Source organism: Callorhinchus milii, unplaced genomic scaffold, assembly GCF_018977255.1.
Source record: "Callorhinchus milii isolate IMCB2004 unplaced genomic scaffold, IMCB_Cmil_1.0 Scaffold4, whole genome shotgun sequence".
In the NCBI taxonomy this organism is placed as follows: domain Eukaryota; kingdom Metazoa; phylum Chordata; class Chondrichthyes; order Chimaeriformes; family Callorhinchidae; genus Callorhinchus; species Callorhinchus milii.
In genome coordinates, this window is record NW_024704745.1 from 10,139,474 (window position 1) to 10,150,399 (window position 10,926).

A 10,926-nucleotide genomic window follows, 5' to 3' on the forward strand; every position below is an offset into this window, starting at 1 on the left:
AAGCCTGATTCGGACCGCAACCCGATTCCCTGATATAAGCATCTCCAGGAAGGATCACTGAATGGCAATCAGAAGCAGGGACCCTGGCTGACTGCCCACTTCCCACCCCCCCCCCACCACCCCAACAGGGTGTTGGTGCCCTCTTTCCCTGATGCTAATTATTTGTGTCCCTAGAGCCATCCTGTCCGAGATCAACAGACAGCAAAGAGCTGGCATGAATACTGGGACCTTTCCAGATAGGATTGCTCACTGGATAAACTTGCTGAGCAAGTTTGGGCGAAGCCATGAATTTGGGTTCAAAATCCACCTGAGTTGAGCAGCACATGAGCTTCTAATTAGGTGGATGGGCAGCGCTCCTTAATCTTACGTGACAAATGGATGGGATACAACTTGCCAAGGAGGCAACTGAAAGAGATCTAAGGTTGATTTATTGTCGATCACCATGTCAAAATATGTCAAACAAGAATATGTCAAACAAAAATAAACAAGACAAACAGGATGTTGGGCTATATTGCTTGATCAGGTGATTTCAGATACCCAGGAGCCATATTCAAATCAAAAAGTGCTCTGGTCAGTTTGCACCTGGAGTACTGTATACAATTCTGTATGCACAACATTACTAAAGCAACAGCACCACCACCAAATGACATTTGTATAGCGCCTTTCACATCAGGGCGGGGGGGGGACGTTCCAAGGCAAAAAGACGGCTGCCCCGCCTTACAGGCAGAGGAGAGGAACAAGAATGATTCCCAGTTAAGAGGATGGGTCTATGAGCAAGGATTAGACAATGCTAGGCCAAAGGCAATTTCAGTGCACAAGTATTTCTTTACCCAGAAGATAATTAATGACTGAAACAGGTTGCCACAAAGGGTGGTTGAGGCCTCTCTTAAAAATAAACAGCTTGATGCTGAGGTAGAAAGATGGTAGGGTTGGTATTCTGAAAGAATGAGATCAAATGGGTCAAAGGGCCTTCGTCCACACTGATCTTTCGTGAAAAGATTGAATTGGAAAAATATAGAGCAAAGTGTACATGTGTGCAGCATGATTGCATGAGTATAAGCTAATAACTGGAGAGAAAGAGAGAGAAGGCACAGCGGGGGATGGCATCATAGTATAACTGGAAGTGGGTGTGGTAGCCAATGGCACAAAATGGATTCTGATTGAAATAAGGCTGTGGTGCAGTATCAGAATAAAGGCTTAAGATGTCTCACTTGTGGAATCTGGAAAAAAACTGCCATCATTTTGGCTTTGACGATTAGTACATTTGCATTTGCAATGACCTGCTAAATTACCAGGATAATGTCTCTATCAAAAAGATAGAACATTGCAATTGCTAACAAGCCTGAGGAGAGTTGCAGTCAAATTTGGGGAAACTGAAAAAGACTATTCCACAGATTTTAAATAATGTGTTTACCTCCAATCTTTCATTTCTTGCTGTAGTCGATTCTAGTACCATATTGTTGCTCTTAAACTGCCTCCTTATCATATGCATCACTTTCATCTGTTCCCTTTTAGGATCAATTCCCCCCAGTTAAAATTGAAGCAAGTAACTCAAACTTTATTCTAAGGACGTTGAAAGTCCTGTTCACAAATTAAATGGACAAGAACACAAGGAACAACATAAAGCTTTTGGCTCATTGGGCTGTTACTTTGGCAGTCTGTGTGCAGTCTCTCCTATCGTGGAATCTCGCCCACTTAATCTCCTGAGAGGAACATTCTACATAAATTATCCCAAAAGGTAATTGAAAAGAACTCCAGGATCCATTCCTGGCCTGCCGCCCTCCAGAGACACCACACAGCACTGACTTTACCGTTTAGTTCTATTGTCTGACTGAAAATTGAATGGGAAGCCATTTCCACAGCACATCTCAGAGCCACATTAATTGGAGACAGTAAAACCATTATCCTCTCCTTCATGTCAGGAACACATAGTCTGGTTTAATTTTCACTTCACCATCTGGAAAAGGGAGTTCGTTTATAATAAAATACTCAGATCAACTTATAAAAGAAACATTCAAAGATAACAATCCTCCATGGCTTGAACTCATTCCCTTTTGGTGTCCTGGCCAACAAACCTTCAGATAAACAAAGGGCAAAATACTGCAGAGGCTGGAAATCTGAAATAAAAACAGAAGTCACTGGGAACATGCAGCAGGTTAGGTAGCAACTATGCAGAGAGGAAAGTGAGTTAACGTTTCAGGTCGATGACCTTTCGTCAGAACGTCTGTAGCTCAGTGGTAAGAGCACTCGCCTCGCAAGCGAGTGACCTGGGTTCGATTCCCAGCAGGGTGAAACATTGGGCAAGTTTCCTTAATCCGCACCCCTCTGTTTACCTAGCATAGCGGTAAGTAAGAACCTGGTGGTTGGTCAATTGGCGGATCGCTTTTTCGGGTGTAATAATTCCTTCAAAATAAATAAAACAATAATAATAAATCGGTCACTTCAGTTCACAACTGTTTGTGGGACACTGCTGTACAGTCAATTTACTTTACAGTATACTCTGTGAAGTGCTTTGAGACGTCTTGAAGACATGATAAGACGCTATATCAAAGGCAAGGATTATTATTATATTATTATATTTCAAACCTTCAGATAAATTGGTCATTCACCTCGGATGGGATTTGAAATGGCTCCCATGTTTAACAGTCATCACATGTGAAGTACCTTGAGATGTTTACAAGAAGAAGTATGAATTTTTTTTTGAGTTTACTGAACTCAACTGGGGTAATAAAAGGGAGCCTACATTTCAGCTCATATTCTAGGCTTAGAGCTTTAGCACTCTGAGTTAGGGAGAGGGAAATATTTCTGGGGTTTATGTCATAATTGTTACCTGTTGACCTGTCTTCGATAGCCCATATGTGTTGATATCCTGCTGATACTGACTTTCTAGGCTCAAGCTAGAATGGCTAGAATGGGAGTTAGCAAAGGGTAGTTACTGAAATATACTGCAGCAGGAGTCCATCCTCAAAGAGGAAAGAAAATTCAAGAGGAGCAAAGAGTTAATTGATGGATAATAAATCCACTTTATTCATCTGAACTGAGATTTTCCCTGGCTGTGGCAAATTATGATCCGATTTTTGATTTCCCAGACTTAAAATATACAATTGTAGAAGTCCTTCTAAATGAGATTGAAGTAATTTTTACATTCAGTGGTGTTGGATTTTTGACTCAATTATTACAGCAGAAATCCTTTTCATTGACAAAGTGCCAGATATTAGTGCTAGAGATATTTTGCACATGCGTTGGCTCCTGTTGGCTTTCTTCTTTGGTCTGTAATTTCGGCATTGATTGCAAAGAAAGCAGGGATCCAATGTGATATCACTCAAAGTTGGAATCCTCTTGTAAAACAAAACATGTGACTAAATTACAAGACTACACAAATTTGATGGAACGTTAATCCACCTGCACAGCACAATGTAATCTTTGTGCAGAATACAGTAGGAGGAAATTTCTGAACAGCACAAGAGGCACTCTAGTTGACATATGTGAATGATTCAGATAATTACATTTTAATAGCTGATAGTAGTTCATGGTGATAAATTAATCATACACATAAAGGTATGCTAAGAGGTGGATGCTTTGGATAACTAGTCAGTTTAGACAAGTGCCCTAAATTACGGCTTGGTTGCTTTATTGGTTAATCATTCCCTGAGTTAAAGTGTGATCTAACCAGAGGTGTGGCACAGCCTGATCCAGGGTATTATTCAAATAGAGGAGGGAGTTTCTCCCGGTGTCCTGGCCAACAAGTCTCCAGGTAAAAATTAGTAATTCACTTCAAGGCTGTTTGGGGGACACTGTCATGCACAAATTGGCTGCAATGTTGCCTACAAAACACACAGTTACTATTCTTACAGTAAATCCTGTGAAACTCTTTGAGACGTAACTGTAACTGTACAAGACATGATGTACAAGACACCATATCAGATTCAAAAATTGTTCATTATTATTTGTAAGAAAAGTACAATTAACAACAACAACAACTTGGATTTATATAGCGCCCTCCATGCCGGATGGCATCTCAGAGCGCTTTACAGTAACGGATCCTGGTGCCAAGCTAAGGGGAGGGGGAGGAAGGTGACCAAAGGCACGGTCAAAAAAAAAGAAAGGTCTTCAGCAGAGACCTGAAAATAGGAAGAGAGGGAGCGAGGCGAAGAGAGTGAGGAAGGGAGTTCCAGAGTCTCGGGGCATAGTGGCTGAAGGCACGGCAGCCGAGGGTGGAGCGGAGGACTCAAGGGACAAGTAGGAGGCCAGACCTGGAGGAACGAAGGCAATTGGTACTGTTTTGAGGAGAGAGGAGATCAGAGAGGTACAGGGGTGCAGAGGAGTGCAGGGACTTGAATATAAGGGTGAGGATCTTGAAATTAATCCTCTCTGGGATAGGCAGCCAGTGTAGTCTGGCAAGGACTGGGGTGATCGGGGAGCGGAATTTGGTGTGGGTGAGGATGCGGGCGGCAGAGTTTTGAATGATCTGGATTTTATGGATGGTAGTGGATGGGAGATCGGCGAGCAGGGCGTTAGAATAGTCCAGCCGAGAGGTGACAAAGGCATTGACCAGGGTTTCAGCGGCTTTCGGAGAGAGGTATTGGCGGAGACGGGTGATGTGTTGGAGGTGGAAGAAAGCGGTGCTGGTGGGGGACCGCATGTAGGGGAGAAAGGATAATTGGGGGTTGAACCTGATGCCTAGGTTAAACACTGAGCTGGCTCTAAATATTCCCTTGCTTTATAACCTATTTTTTTACTGCTCTAGTTCCCTCATCTGTGAGTCTTACTGGGGTATACCTTGATGGAATTATACCCCTTCATTTTGAGCACTGTTTGAAGTTAGTGATTTGAATTTTAAAAAATTAAAATAAATTAATATTTGAAGCATTCATACTATACAAATATGAGTAGGTTTTCAATAAAATATTTTTGACATAAATTGATTTAATTCTCGCCAAATATTGGACGGATCTAATTATAATTATTTGGGTAAACTTTATTTTTTTTATAGGTTGGAATCATTTTCAATGTCATTGATTCCTATTGCACAAATGTTGGTTCTATTTTAATTAATTATTATATATCAGCTTTAGGGTTTTGAAATTCTGCATCAGGCTTCCCGAGATGAGGAGAGGGAAACCAGCTCCTTGTCCTCGCTGGCATTCTTTCCTGTGTGTGTGTGTGTTCGTGCAGCAGCCAGGTAGGGAGAGGTCAAGTTAGAGTGTGTCCCGAAGACATGATAACGCGCTATATCAAATGTGAGGATTATTACAAACAAAAACAGAAGTCGCTGTGAACACTCAGCAGGTCAGGCAGCATCTATGGAGAAAGAAAAGTGAGTCAATGTTTCGGATCCATGACCCTTCATCAGAAATGGGGCAGGTTGGGAGGGAGAGGCTTTTAAGGGCTAACAGAGAGGGGGGGGAGGCAGAGCAAGGAAGACAAAGGAGAAAATGCGGTAGAGGACAGGGGATGATGGGTTAAAGAGGTGTTAATGATGCAAAACAAATGGGGGGGATTGCAACAAAGCGGGGGAAAAGAGGTGTTGATAATTCAAAACTTTGGAGAGGGGGGGTGGGAAATTGCAACAAAATAGGCAGACCAGAGAAAGAAAAAGTGTGTCTGGGACCCAGGTGATGTGGTAATGGTCACAGAAGAGGGGGAGTGTTACGGTCTGAAATTGTTGAAATCAACATTGAGGCCAGAGGGCTGTAAGGTCCCTAAACATGACTTATGCAAAAGTATGAGTCATGTCAAACTTGTATAGAATATAAACTCGTGTACGGGTCTTAAGCAGATGTAACACTTAGGTGATTTATACAACAAGAACAACAACTTGCATTTATGTCGTGCACCCCCCCCCCCCCCCCACGCAGGCAAGGGGATACAGATCAGTGAGCTTTACTGTAATGGCCACTTTTGGGCAAGGTATAGTACCAGAGAGCAACCGCTAGAACAACACTCCAGCAAGAGGAGGCTGCACAAGTAGCAGATGTCAATGGGGAGAAGAATAGAAAAATAATTGGACTCACTAAATTTACATAATAAAAAGATATTATATATGCACACATTGATATTCTTATGACAGGGATTATTGCATATCCTTGGACTGAGGGGGATAGATGTATGGCGAGAGCGGAACTGCAGAGGCGGTCAGTCATTGTGTTTAAAATAAAATAGATAATCCTATAATAAGATAATCTTTGAAGCTCACTAATCAGATCAAATATCAAAAATATGCATATATGTATTTATTTGAATCACACAGTCCAACATACAAAAGGCAAAGTACTGCAGATGGTGGAAATCTGATAGGTCGTCAACCTGAAACATTAACTCTTTGTCCTCTCTCCATAGATGCTGCCTGACCTGCTGAGTGTTCCCAGCAAGTTCTGTTTTTTTTATTTCAGTCTAACATGCAGTTTAACAAAATAAATGACCCAATAAGAGAATTGTAATAGTCAGCACATTTCTGACTGCATCCTACAGCTAGTAACTTCAAAAAAATTCTGGTTACAAATGGAAAACCTATAAGATCACATCAAATGTATAACAAGCTGAAATTTGATAATATTATGCTTTACTTTCATTTATGACAGACTCAGTGGTGCTTTTGTCCCAGCTGGAGGTATTGCATTCTGTGGAATGCTTCTGTATTTATTATTTGCTAGGAGCTGTTTGATAAAATGGTCTGTGTCTATTTGTACAAACATCCATATTACAGCTGATACAAAACTGGGATCCCCAAGCCTTGGCTCTTGCCAACCTGTGCTGAATACTCTCCAGATTTGGAAAGCAAAGGTGTGTCCCTTCAGGGAGAGAAAGTGCATCTCACTCCAGACACAGAGGAATTTGCATGTGTAGGTGGCCTACATATGTAGAACTTTGTCTAGTTTGGATACTCTTAAGCATGTTGATGGGTTTCTGTACATGTCAGATACCCATCTTGTCCATGAAGCATTTGCATTGTAGTATGTGTGGCTGACAGCAGAAAGTATCCCCTTTGGCTCACAGTGAAAGAAAGGGGGGGTTACCATAAAGCTCCAGTGGCTGAATCAGTTTTGCTACCAGACATCTCTTCCATTGTCACCAGATTTATCAGCGATGTTCCTCGCATGTCAGCACCGTAGGATGTCCTCCCGACATGAAAGGTGCTCTACAAATGCAATTTGTTCATGTTGTCCTGAAATGTGAGCAATTTGTTTCCCCGATTTGTCCAAAAAACAACACAATCCAAGTTTATATAAGCGACTTTCGTGTCAGGAGGAATGAGCGCAAGGTGCTTAAGGCCCACAGTGCTCAAAAGAAAGTGGCGAAAGACTGTCCCACACCAGGAATTTTTAAATAAAAGACACAGCTGTGGGGGGGGGGGGGCGGGGGTGCATCTATTGCGATTCTCAAAAGGTGTGCACCAGCACTTGAATATCACTCATTCACTCTGTAAGAGATGGCCCTGTCCCTGGAAATGGTGAAACATCCATCGCAGAATTTGCAACACTGGACTGAACCTGGGTAGGTTCCTGTGCACAGACACAATAGTTTCAATATTGATGTCCGTGCTTTGGAGTAGAGAGGGTGTCATCTTATCGTCAGGAGGAACATAGGGAACTTAAGTTTGGTTGGAACCGATTCTGAAGCATCCTGCAAACTACGTGCACCACCACATATTTCCAATTCCCTTGTTGTTCTTAGCTAGTTGTACATTTGAATATTTCCTGCTTCTCGTGCAAAGCTGATTGAGACTCCAGGCTGAAGAGGTGATGTGTATCAATTCAGATTTCGCAGCTATCAATGGCTGACGTGTGCTGAAATTACTTGTGTGTACGCCCTGTGGGAAACGCTTGTAGGTTTGTAGAGGTTTAACTCGTTGAGCATCACACATCAGTTTATTTTGGATGCACAAAAACATGCCACAGATGCATTCAATAGAGAGTTCTATCACCTGGTCAAAACGTCTCAAAATACCTCATTGGTTTTATTGTAAAGTGTAGTGATAATGACTGCGTATTTTGTAGTTAATGCAGTAAGGACACCTGGAATTTTGCAAAGTTCCATTAAGAGCAAGAGTTTTAAGGATATGTGGATTTGCTCCCAATATATCTCCAACAACGCAGATTTCTCAAAGAGTGTAAGTGGACCCTTTCACCCAATCTCTTGTGATTGCATTTACATATTTGCAAACTGAATGATTTTTTTTATGGATCTACTTACACATACACACATACATTGCTGGTGCAGCATTTTGCTATGAATTTTTTATATATATATATAATTGCCGGGCATGTGGTGAGTTTACCAACACAGAGTAAAAGAAAAAAAAACTCATTTGTACATCAGCCACAAATTCGTCTTTTGTATCATGATTATAGCTGCTATGCGTTAAGAAGTTCCAAATGAAATGCTCTATTCCACTTTCTACAGAGGAGTAACTCAAACCTCATGTGACTGTATACCACAGGTATTCAGATCATGACCATAAAACCGCCTAATCTGAACGAAATGCTGTTTTACTTTCGGTAAGCAATGTGCGGCAAGAGAATGATTCTGACAGTAACTTGGTACAGACTACAGAGATCGGTGTTCAGATTGTGCCTTTACAGGTTTACAAATTAGCATGTTTTAATTGGTGTCAATTCGAATATTGCAGCTGAAGTGCACTTGTCTGACACAGCCCATGGCGGGGAAAATCCACATGCTCGTTCCCACTAAACTGACAAAAATATGAAACCACATGGGATTTCCCCACTTCCTCTCCCTGCTCCCAATCCCCTCCTTACCCAATTTCAGTGATAAAGTAACACTTTGAAGGTGTTGATTGAATACTTCAAGGTAAAGTTCCATATTAACGATCACCTTACAGTACCTGCTTTACATTGCAGAATTCTAGCTAAACATACACAATTCTCATTAAATGTGGAGGGAGGGAAAGCTTTGAGGCACAGCTGCCAAAGTTCTCTCCTCCATCTAAGCTTGTAGGAATGAAAAGTCTCAGGAAATGGCACTCACTGCCTGTTAGCAGATCAACAAATCCTCCTGGACTGCTGTGCTATGATAGATACTTAGAGATGATTCCTCCAGAAACAGAATGATGGAAATCAGTCATATTAAGGCTTTTCAATAAACTTTCATATCAACTCAAAGTTCAAATAAAAACAAGATATAAGTCGGGGCAAAAGCAGTTCTGAGTCCACAGCTACACTCATTAATGAGTAACAGAGTCAGACAGGTTGCTGTTACCCAATGATATTTAATAGAGTGAGACAGGGTGCTGTGAAAACAGGATACTAATGACATCTTTCCTTGCAGGCAGAAAGAGAATATTGTAGGCGCAAATGGGAAGATTTTGCAATGGTGTAAAGAGTGCTTGCATTTCATGTTCAGCAACGAACATGTTCAGCAGTTGATTACCTGCCCTATTGGTTTACCCTCCAGCTAGATGCTTTATACTAAGTCCTCACCCACGCAAATAACCCACAAGAAAAATCACAGAACGTGACAAGATTGTTATCTGAAACCTCCCATATTCTCATTCAGAAGGAAAACATAGGAAGCACCTTCAAGTTCGGGCAGGCAGACGACTGAAAGCCATAAACAAGAACAAATCACGCTAACAGACTTGGAAGATGGGAGGTCTTCCACATTTTTGTGGATTGGCGTCCTTGCACACTGGCCTTTAGTTTCCCAGAGAGAAACACAGCAGCAAGTCAGGAGAGTTTGTAAAGGATCATGATTGGGTTTACTTTAAATTTCCTGATTTAAAGAGATTATGGCTCATTATGAGAGAGATTAGTTTGGTAAATATCAATGTCCAGTTTCGGAGAGAATCATTTCAGATAGAAATCCTGCAGCTCCCGATTGCTGCAAATGGGGCAGAGAGATTATAAATCTCTGAAGAGTCAGAAATGATGGGTTGTAAAATGCGGTCATTTTACTTTAACCTGTTACTGACTTGAAGGCACCGTTTTGCTTCTGCACTAACTGCTTGTGAATTTCTTGCGACGTGCTTTATTTCCAATACTGTAGTTGAGGACAGGATTGGGGGAACCCTTACCATGATCAGTTTCCTATTATAAATGCACATTAATACATTTGCTACATTTGGCAAACAGTGGAACAGTACATATGTCCCCCACGCCCACCACCCACTGCACCCCTAATGAGCTAACTTTCTAGGTGTAGCAGACTCCTAGGTGATGTTACTTTATACAAAAATTCCAGGCATTCATAGATTTGAGGGTGTGAATTTGCTTCCATCACATTTTCTCTCCTCTCCTGAAGGTGCTAGGTTCCCAGCTCACGTTGGAGAGTAGACTCAGGGGTACCTGTTGCCCTCCACTACCTCTCCAATGAAGCCACTCTTCACATGTGAGACTGGACAGTCAATATTGACAGGCAGTTCAACGAAGAGAAGGAACCTGGCTGAACCTGGTCCAGTCCTTTTCCTAAGCACTGTTCACAAATGCTCGCTTATCAGCAGGGGTCAGCATCCAGGAGCTGAGGAGGAATATTAAAGCTTGTAGGGGGTCAGAAGGAAATGGGATTAGATTGGCTCATGTGGAGAAAAACACTATTGCAGACTTTATGGCCACACATCTTGTTTTTTGTGCTATAACATTTCAATGACTATGAAAGTTGGACTTCATCGCTCTGTGTAACTCAACTACACTGAATGTTTGGATTATTTACATATTCAGAGCAAAAATAGCATCCTGTAATGAAATATCAATCTACTAGACTTTCATGTACTGTAGTGTATGTTGTTCTTGGCCACCAGTGTGTAGTAGGTGCTTTCGGAACCAGCCTGGTTATTTATGCTTTTAGGGCAAAGCTTTCTTCTGTCTCAGCAATTCCGCAGCCAGACCTATCCGACCTGACTACCATGAAGATTCACCCAAATGAATTTGTCATTCACTTCATGGCTGTTTGTAAGATGTTGCTGCGTGC

At 41.7% G+C, this 10,926-nt stretch overlaps 1 protein-coding gene across 1 annotated transcript in view; it reads left to right on the forward strand.

Moving 5' to 3' along the window:
* The window catches only part of LOC103180129 (CD166 antigen), a 132,560-nt gene that overhangs the window by 15,921 nt on the left and 105,713 nt on the right, over window positions 1–10,926 (forward strand). The window lies entirely within an intron of this gene.